This window comes from Panthera uncia, chromosome D2 (assembly GCF_023721935.1).
Source record: "Panthera uncia isolate 11264 chromosome D2, Puncia_PCG_1.0, whole genome shotgun sequence".
In the NCBI taxonomy this organism is placed as follows: Eukaryota; Metazoa; Chordata; class Mammalia; order Carnivora; family Felidae; genus Panthera; species Panthera uncia.
Genome location: NC_064818.1, coordinates 45,568,337 through 45,578,826, shown reverse-complemented (window position 1 = coordinate 45,578,826; position 10,490 = coordinate 45,568,337). Strand labels below are relative to the sequence as shown.

At 42.8% G+C, this 10,490-nt stretch overlaps 1 protein-coding gene across 1 annotated transcript in view; it reads left to right on the top strand.

Moving 5' to 3' along the window:
- Nucleotides 1–7,598: 7,598 nt before the first annotated feature.
- ERCC6 (ERCC excision repair 6, chromatin remodeling factor) overlaps nucleotides 7,599–10,490 on the top strand; it is an 83,872-nt gene continuing 80,980 nt past the window's right edge. Inside the window, exon 1 of the mRNA XM_049645354.1 lies at nucleotides 7,599–7,668. The gene's annotated coding sequence lies outside the window, so the exon portion shown is untranslated. The remainder of the gene's footprint in view (nucleotides 7,669–10,490) is intronic.

Sequence of the window (10,490 nt, the reverse complement as noted above, 5' to 3'; positions counted from 1 at the left end):
GTGCTGCTGGCAGAGGAAAGCACATGGCATCCCTCCCTCCTGGCCTCCCCTCCCGGCCCCAGGTGTCTGTGCCCACCAGGCATGGCACAGGCATATGCCTGTGCATGGAAGGGCCCCCCTTAAGGACCACCTGCTCTCAGTAGGGGAGGAGTGGTTCTCTTATTTTTTGCTCATGCCTGCATCCCCTTGAATGTCAGCAATCTGTGCAGCCTTTGGAGTCCCCGTGGGTATGCTTGCTCTATAGGTAACAGTGCAGTGACCTGCGGGCTGCCTTTGCCTTTGTGTAAATGACAGGTCCTCTCTGCTATGGTGAGCCCTAAGAAGCACAAAATTGTGCAAACATTACCATTACCACTAATTTCAGAACATTTTCATCACCCCCAGAAGAAACCTGTACTCTAGCAATCACTCTCCAACTCCCCTTTCCCCCAGGCCTTGGCAACTACTAATTAAAATGGTTTTGGGGGCACCTCGGTGGCTCAGCTGGTTAAGCATCCGACTTTGGGTCATGATCCCATGATTCATGAGTTCGAGCCCCACATCAGGCTCTGCACTGTCAGCGTGGAGCCTACTTCAGATTCTCTCTCTCTCTCTCTCTCTCTCTCTCTCTCTTCCTCTGTCCCCTTTCCCCCCCCCTCTCAAAAATAAATAACCATGTAAAAAAATAGTGGTTTTGATTTGCCTTTCTGAAAGGACTAACGATGTTGGGCATCTTTTCATGTGCTTCTTGGCCATTTATACATACATTTTTTGAGAAATGTGGATTCAGATGCTTTGCCCGTTTTTAATTATTTTGTTGTTGTTGTGTTGGAAGAGTTCTTTATATATTCTGGATTCTAGTTTTTTATCAGATATGATGTGCACATATTTTCTCCTATTCTGTGGGTTGTCTTTTTATTTTCTAGACAGTGAGTGTTCTTTGATGCACACAAGTTTTAAATTTTGATGAAGAGCAATTGATCTAGTTTTTCTTTTGTCGCAGTGTTTTTGGTGTCATATCTAAGAATCCATTACCAAATCTAAGGTCTAAGCTTTCTTCTAAGAATTTATAATTTTAGCTCTTACCTTTAGGCCTTTACTCCATTTGAGTCAACTTCTGTACATGGGGTGAGGTAGATTCCAATGTCATTCTTTTGCATGTCAGTATTTAGTTTCTCAGAACCATTTGTTGAAGAGACTATTCTTCCCCTATTGAATGGTCTGGGCACATGTATTGAAAATCAATTGACAGCAGATATGTGGGTTTACTTCTGGATTCCTGATTCTATTCCATTAATCTATATGACTGTCCTTATGCCAAAATAATACTTTTAAAATGTAAGTTTATAATGTCACTTCTTTACTTAAAACCCTTCAATGGATTTGATTTGAATAAAATCGAAATTCTACTCTTTAAATTTGCTAGGTTTGTGCCTGTCTTAGCCTCTTTGCACTAATGCTTCCTGTGAAGAATCCTCTTCTACCTAATACTCAGGTAGTGATGTTTGTTTTGTCATTCAGATTGCAGCCAAAATGTCTCCTATTCAGAAACTATACCCACTAAAGAGGTATTCCAGTCACTCTCTCACACATAATCCTATTTTATTTTCCTTAATAGCATTTACTACTTTGTATTCTTATCTGCTTAATAAATTTATTGGTTTTTTTCCCCTCTCTGGTAGAATGGAAGTCTCAGGAGAGCACGGCCCTTGTCTGCCTTGTTCACCTCTGTGTCCCCCACAATAACAGAACACCTGGCTCAGAGAAGCCGCTCGATAAGATGCATCTCTTAGAAATGACATTACTCTGACCCATTAGTTGGTGCTCTGCTTTCCCTAGTGGCCATTTGTTGAATAGCTCTCTCTGCGAGTTGGCTGCTCAAAGGGAGCTTCACACATAACGAATAAACAAGTGCACTGCCCCACAGTATTCAGCATACTAAGATCACGTGATTCTTCTTTCTTCCGACAGATTTTATCTGGAATTAGATATCCTGTAGACATGTCCACATCCTCAGGTTATTCTTACTATTGCCAAATTCTTTTTTGCGTTATACTCTCAATTAGTTTCCACTCTTAGGAAGACAAGGTCAGCAATAACTTTTATTCTCATGTGTTCAGAGTCGTCATGATTCCCGTCAGAATCTCCTTAACGTTCAACTGCAGACCTTAGTTACAATGCTGGTTACTGCTAATAAAAATTACACGGAGCTAGTGGAGTCCGCTAAAATCAGGGCATGCTGAAATTAACCTGTACCTTTTCCTAAAGTTTGAGCAGAGCGTTGTTCATACATATCTGTTCTTTTCTTCTTCTTTCCTATTTATTTTTCATTAATTTTATCATTTTGTTTTTAATATTTAATTGAAGCATTGTTGATATATTAGTTTCACGCATACCACATAGTGATTCGACAATTATATACATTATGAAATGCTCACTACTTTAAGTGTAATTACCATCTGTCACTATACAAAGTTATTACAACATTGTTGATTGCATTCTCTATATTGTACTTTGCATCTGTGTGACTTATTTTATTTTATTTTTTTAACTGTTTATTTATTTTTGAGAGAGAGCGAGCCAGCAGAGAGAGAGGGCCCAAACCCACAAACCGTGAAATCATGACCAGAGCTGAAGTTGGACACTTAACCAACTGAGCCACCCAGGTGCCCCCTGTGTGACTTATTTTTTAACTGGAAGTTTGTAGTTAAAAAAATTTTTTTTTAAATATTTATTTTGAGAGAGAGACAGAGCACAAGTGGGGAAAGAGCAGACAGAGGGGGAGACGCAGAATTTGAAGCAGGCTCCAGGCTCTGAGCTGTCAGCTCCCTCCCTTCTAGCAACCACCAGTTTGTTCTCTGTATTTATGAGTCTATTTCTGGTTTTTTACTTGTTTGTTTTGCTTGTCTTGTTTTTTAGGTTCCACATACAAGTGAAGTAATACGGTACTTGCCTTTCTCTGTTTAACTTATTTCATTTAGCGTAACACCCTCCAGGTCCATCCGTGTTGTTGCAAATGACAAGATTTCTCATTCTTTTCTTTTATAGATCAGCTCTGGAGAGTAAGGTGCTTGCTGAAGGCTACTGAAATGGCCCTAAAAGGTTAGGAAAAAAGCAGTGCCCAAAATTAATCAGGGAGGGATTTGAGGAAAAGTCAGGGCAAAGATGAAGTTGGACAGAACATATGGAACAGTGAGACTAAGAGAGATAATGACACAGAATGCCATGGTGGAGGTGTAACCAAAAAAGCAGGGAAACTGTTCCTCATCTCCACTCTGTACTCCCCCACCGTACATACACATGCATATAAACACACATATATACATATATATTTCAATGGAATCATAGAACCATTGTTCATTGTTATATACTATTCACCTTTAAAATTACTTGTTCATTTATTCAACATATATTTAACATTATTTTTTGTAGTGTTTGCTAACATAATTCTAAATAATATGCTTTTACTGCTATTTTTAGATTTATCAATTTTGCACAGTGTTCAATGCACTTCCAGTATATTTCTATTGTTGTTTTCATTAGTTTTTCCATGTTTATGGGGGATGGGGAACAAAATTGGGGCATTGACACTACCCTGAAGTTTTGAAAAATGGGAGTCAACTTAGTCCTTCTGCTTTGTTAAGCATAGGGAGAGAGTTTCTTACACTGAACACTAGATAGAAAGTAAAGGCACAATCAAAATTCTGGTCATATTTAAATGAGTTAATATTTGTAAAGCATTCAGGACAATCTGGCCCATAGTCAGGGCTGTAAAAGTGCTTGTAACATAAAATGTGTTAAAATCCAAAGTATTAAGTGCTACAGTAGAAATATTGAAAATACCGGTTCAGGGTGCGGAGCTGCTACAAAGTCCTATTTCTGTTTAGAGGGTCAGGGAAAGCTTCAGAAAAAAGAAACTTTGGGCTGAGTTTGGAATGGGTGAGAGAATTCCAGGAAGAGAGACCCATGTGCAAAGTCACATCGACCTGAAAATAACAAGTTAGGGTAGGCTGGGAAAAAATAAACTGTCCTCCTCCTACCAAAGCCCCTGGTTCACAGATTTTGGCTATTTCTGTAGTGTAAATACTCCTACATGGCCAAGTTGGAGTTTCCAATGTAAGGCCACTGATTCACACGTTGAGGCCCTAACCCCTAATGCGACTGTATTTAGAAGATAGAGCCTTTAGAAGGTACTTAAGGTAAATAAAGTCTTAAGAGTGGGGTGGGTTCTAATCTGATGGAGCTGGTGCCCTTATAAGAAAAGGAAGAGACACCAGAACTCTGTCCACCATGTGGGGACAGTGAGAAGGTAGCTGTCTGCAAGCCCAGAAGAGAGTCCTCACCAGAACTGAATTGCACTTCCCAGCCTCTAGAATCGTGTGAAAATCAGTATCTGTTGTGTAAGCCCCCTGGTGCATGGTATTTTGTTATGGCAGCCTGAGCAGACTAAGACAGTTGGGAAGAGGTGCACACAAACGGCTGTCTAGCCAGTCCAGCCGACTGCAGCACATCACAATTAGAGTAGTAAATACTTCCTTAAATCTTGAGCGTAGGCATCCAGAGAGAAAAGGACAGAAAAATTAGATTGGGCAGGATAATGAAATGGCTTGGACAACATGTTAAACAGCTTGGGTTTTATCCCATGGGGGTGAATCTGAGGCAGAGGAGAGACGTGATTAGAAGTGTCTGAAATCCCTCTGGTATTGGCATGCAAGTGTATGGGTAGGGAACAAGACTGGAGGTAGGAAACCGGTAGCAGCAGTCAAGATTGAACAGAGGGGATGGAGAAGATGGTATAGGTGCCTAATCTAAGCGGGAGGCAAAAGCAATGGAACTTGGAGACCGAGTGGATATAGGGGGAGAGGAGAGAGGTTTTGGTTGACAAAACCATTCAAGCACCTAAGCTCATAAATGAGTATTATAAGTAAGTTACTAAAACCCTCACTTCTTGTATTCTTCTGCCTAGCCCATTCAAGCTGCTAACAAATTACCACAGAATGGGTGGCTTATAAACAACAGAAATTTATTTCTCACCGTTCTGGAGGCTGGGAAGTCTGAGATCAAGATGCTGACAGATTCAGCGTCTGGTGAGAGCTGACTTCCTGGTTCATGGACATTTTTTTTTTTTTTTTTTTTTTTTTTTTTTTTTTTTTTATGTGTCCTCGCATGGCAGAGGGGGTGAAGGATCTCTCTGGGGTCTCTTTTATAAGGGTGCTAAATTCCATTCATGAGGGCATGAGTGAAAAGAGCAATCCTGAGTATTCAGGTGGTCACAGGAGTCACCAAAATCTGAGTTGTTGCTGCTAATGTGACCTTATTACTACTCTCAGGCCACAGAGGTCAGGAGAAACTTGGCTTAGAGAAAGCGCATAGATCCTTGCATTAACTAAACATAAATTCATCTAAAAAGCTTTACTGAATTAATAGTAGCTCTGTTTCATTACACCTTCTCCAAATTAAAGGGATACTAAAGGGATAATTACAATTGTGTGGAGTATGACGCATATTTCAGTTTGATGCTCCAAACCTTCTCTCCGTCTCTCCCTCCCCTGCCCTGGGCTCTAAGAAGCTGATCTATACAGAGTGGCATCAACAGACTCTGTTGCCCTCCGGCTTTGACCAATGGGAGGCAGCAGCAGATGAAATAATGGAAGAGTAGTGAGTTTCGCCTATTTATTTCCCTTGTTCCCCCCGCACCTAGTGACCACGGGTTGGTGCATTTCTCTCGTCAACTGGTTTTTCTCCATTCAACCATTCTCTTCTGAACCTATGTCTTCCCATTACGCTTTTCATGCCTAGGGATGATGTATTCACTTGTTAGTTCTGCCAAAAAATAGTACCACAGACTCGGGGACTTAAACAAGAGAAATTCATTTTCTCACAGTCTGGAGGCTGGAAGTCCGAGATCGAGGGTTGGCAGGGTTGGTCTCCTCTGAGGCCTTTCTTCTTGACTTGTAGATGGCTGTCATTTCCCTGTGTCTTCACATGGTCTTTCCTCTGTGCATGTCCATGCCCCAATCTCCTCTTCTTATAAGGACACCAGTTACATTGGATTAGAGCCTACCCTAATAACCTCATTTTAGCTTAATAAAAGTTTTTAGGGTTTTTAGAGAAACTTTCTCCAAATACAGTCACATTTGAGCTGCTGGGGTTAGGATTTCTGTGGAATTTGGATGGATGCAGTCCAGCTCATAACATATAGGAATAGCTCCTGAGGTCTTGCTGGCCCCAGGGTTTTGTGCAATCTTGAGTTGTTTTCCTAACCCTGTCCACACCTTTGTAAAAGTTATTAATTCTCAACTATCCAGTTTGAGTGTACCATCTGCTTCCTGTCCAAATTCTGATTGATACGTATGGGTTCAGCAAAATAATGCCCATTGAAAAGAGGATCTCATTCTCAAAATGGTTGGGAACCACTATACATCTGGGAGAAACAACTTTCATACTCAAGCATTAAAACTAATATCTTACGAATGCCTTTCTATTCTCAATTATTGTATTCAGGAGATCACTAGAATTCTTTATTCCTTTTTTTTTTTTAAAAACAGGTACATTTTCATGTGGGACGACTTGAAGTATATGTAAATTAACCTTGCTAACGGGACAGATATGGGGGTATTACTGAGCATTACCAAGTAGCTTCCTAGCCCCCTTTTTCTATAGCCCGACTTCAGGCTTCAAAACGAAGAAGGCACTTCCCTACCCAGGAACCAAAGATCCTTCCCTAAAACAAAACAACAAAACAAAACACACACACAAAAAAACCACACAAAGATTCTTACTCCCAGAGGACTTTCTGGCTTTGGTACCCTCTCCCAGCACTGGGATCCCTGGGCTGAGATGCTGCCTTGTTTGGTATCGTTACCACTGCGGCCGGGCTACATCCTGGGCTATTCCTTAGGTAAAGATCGGTTTCCTTCCTTCCTTCTGAACCTAGGTGTGGACATTTTGTTTCTTCAAACGCTCCAAACAAAACTTCTCATTTTGGCTCAAAATTCTTTTTACCGCTTTGATATCAGGACAGATTATTAAACGATTGACTCATTAATGCAATGAAGACATTCATGTAAGCCTACTGTACACCATCCCAACCCAAGTATGTGTGTGGGAGGTGGAGGGGCAACAGAGATACACAAGCCCTCTCCCTATTTTTGGCGTGCTAACAGCCGTGCCAGATGACTAACAGGGATCACAACGTCTACCGCGCGTGGCTATTGAAAAGTTACACTCAAGCCAGCTCCCTTCCCAAGCTTACTTTCTTTGGACTTCACGGTTAATTGCAAGCATTTACATTCTTGTGGCACACGTGCACCTTTCTCTTTCTCTCTATAGAAACATGTCTTGTATTTCTTATAATCGCCTTCCTAGAGCGGTATTTTTTTGACCACGAGTGAAGCCCGGGCCCAAACCACACAGCCGACTATTTGCCCAGACGACACTCAAGAACAACTCCAAGTAAAAAGTGAAGGCTATACCGCACCCTCAAATCACGTGACCTCGCCCGCTGCTCCAGGGAGCCTGGCGCATGCACAGTAGGCCCCACCCACGCACGCTCGTCGGGTCACGCTTGGGGGCGGTGCTTACGGCGGGCTGAAGACGCATGCGCCGCAGTTGGCCCCAGTCTAGTTTCCACGGCTGGTGGCGGTGGCGGCGTCTACGTTTCCGTACGGGTGGCCGCGCGGCCCTGGGGTGAGTGTTCGGATGGCCGGGCTAAATGTCGGGCAGGGGATGTTTGGGCCCCGCTCGGACTCCCAGGCACCCACGGCCTCGCCTCGGCCATCTGGCCGCCTTGAAGGATCCCATCCGCGGGGGCGGCCGGGAGCTGGCCCTCGGGCCTGACGCGCGCCTTCCGTGCCGGCGCACCTGCGGCCGGAACTGACGAAGTAGCGCGCGCCCACCTGGGGCGGCGGGAGGTAGCAACCTTGGGGCCGCAGGCTAGCCGGCCAGCCACGGAACATCACTTCTGAGCTTTGTGTGGGCTCCGGCGCGTAGGGTCAGCGCGGCCCTGTTTGGAGTTTGTTACGTGAAAGAGAGGATCGGGGTAAATTCAAGTCAGGCGCTTTGGGCATTGACATAGTCAAGTGGGGGTATGTGGAGGAGGATTGAGCCGTCCACATATAAATACTGTTACATTGGTTTCCCACGTAGCATCCATCGTCATAGCTGTCATCCTTTTCCAAGCTGCCGTCACTTTTCACCTGTGTGTCTCCCATCATCTCCTTGTACTGTTTGTTCTAATCCATTATCCATACAGTAGCCCAGGTGGTCTCTTACAAACGTGAAATAGGTCATAACCATCATCACCCTGTTTAAAACCCTTAAAAATCATTCCATTGCTCTTGGAATAAAATCCAAGTTAATGTTTTCCCAGGTCCTTTGTGACCCAGCCAACTCCTCCATCTTCGCTTATGCCCCACTTCATCCCCAGCTAGGCATGGTTACAATAAAATATGCATACCACAATTCAGCTCTTCCCACAGAAGCCCCAGTGCTCAAAGGGGAGGATAATGAAGATACCGTTATTCCAAGATGATTAAGGGTTGCAGAGTGTTAGAAGAAATTCTGTAAGATTTACACAATGAATGGAGTCCTTATCAGCAACTTTAACTCAGTTACTCATGTAGGATAAAGTAAAAAAGTTTCATTGTGTTCCACCTTTCTTTCATTTTCCCAAATGCCCCAGCTCATCAGCCTTAGAAATTACACATTTCTTTGCAAGATGTTCACTCCACTTTTGGCCTGATTAATCCTGTTCATCCTTCAGATACTGGCCCGAGTATCACTTTATCAGCCTCCCTTCTCACACCTACCTCTGCCCTGTCAGTTAGGTTCCTCTGTTATTTTGTCCTGAAAAATCCTGTTTGTTTATAACAGTTACTATAACTACATTTGTGTATATAATTTATATATGAGCATAGATTTTGTATGTGCAAATATGTATACGTGTGTATAATTCTTAAAATGTATGTTTTCCCCAAGAGACTCTAAAGTCTATGGGGACAGAAACTAGTTAACCTAGTATGTTGCCTGGCATAATTGAAATTGTTGAATGGGTGATTTATTTCACTTCTGAAACCCTTTATCTTCTGATGAGAACCTCCTGGGTTCAGCTCTCATTCCCAGCTTGCCCTTTGGTCCACAGTCATTCTTCAAGTGGCTTCTTGGTGTCTCCCTCTCTCCTTCCCTGTCTTCCTATTCCAGTCCCTTCCGGCCTCCCCCCCCCCCCTCCAGCTTGGACCCCAAGTTCAGTTACTTGAATTAGTCTCCTCCTCAGCATCTGCATCCATGCCCTTTTGTCCTCTGCTACTTCTGCTCAGAAAACCCCCAACAGTGACATTTCCCCTGGGACTGTTACGTTAATTACTGAAGGAGCAAATTGTACAGCCTTGGGGATTGTTTTGGGGGGCCCTCCACACCCATCACCAGTGTTTGTTCCCCATCAGCTTTTCTCTTCTATAGGACATTTATTCCAGATTTTTATTCTTCTCCAGCCTCCATCCCAACTTTGTCCTTTGGCTCAGGAGATGCCCAGACTTCCTGCCTTGCAGGATATTTTCTCTGTGGTCCACCTCAGCTTTCCTCTTCTGCACTTATGGATTTAGATACATTAAGATCATTCTTCTGCCAGAGTTGGAGAAAGATGTTTCTTCTGTTTACATCTATACTTGGTCTTTCCCTGCTACTGTCTCCTGTACAACCTTCTCTGTAGGTTATCTCCCTGTACAGCTCCTTGCCCCTATTGCATTCTATAGTTTTTCTTGACTTAATTTCCCTCCCCCAACCCATTATTACTTTGTCATTCCAGCTGTCTCCCTTCCACAGCCAGGTTCCTTAGGGGGGGATAGGTTACCCACTTGTGGCCTCCATTTCTTGATCTACTAGCCTAACTCACTGCAGTCTGGTTTTCGTCCCCATTGCTCCACTGAAACTTATTTTACTAAGATAATTAGTGACCTAATTTCCAAATCCCTTCTGGCTTCCTTACATGAACTTGCCATATCGTTTCCCATTTTTAACCATCCCTTCTTTTCTATTATTAGAAGTTTTTTCCAAACATCGTAATTTTAATTTTGTTTTTGTACTACAGTATTATTAAGATTTGTGATTGAATTAATGTCTTTTTTTTAAACTAAAAAAGGAATGTTTGTATATGTACAAATAAGAACAGTGACAACGGAATTATTAATTCCAGCCAGTATGAAGGCCCTGAGCCAGGATCCTGCCCTCTGTGTTGAAAATGCAGGCTAGCTAATGATAGAGGACCAAGTTGGTCCTTTCTTCTGAAAATAATCAGAAGGCATAAAAAAGGAAGAACTTTTTACTCTGCTGTTCACTTTTAACCTTTGCAGTGTTAGCGCCTTACCCTCTGAAAGGATTTCTGGTACCTGTCATAGTCTTAGGATTCTTTGGGCTGTTTGCTCCGCTGATACATCCACATCTCCTTCAGACCTTTCTCTTGAGCCAAGATTTGCATTTCTGACCGTGCTGGACATGTTACTTGTGGCTTATAA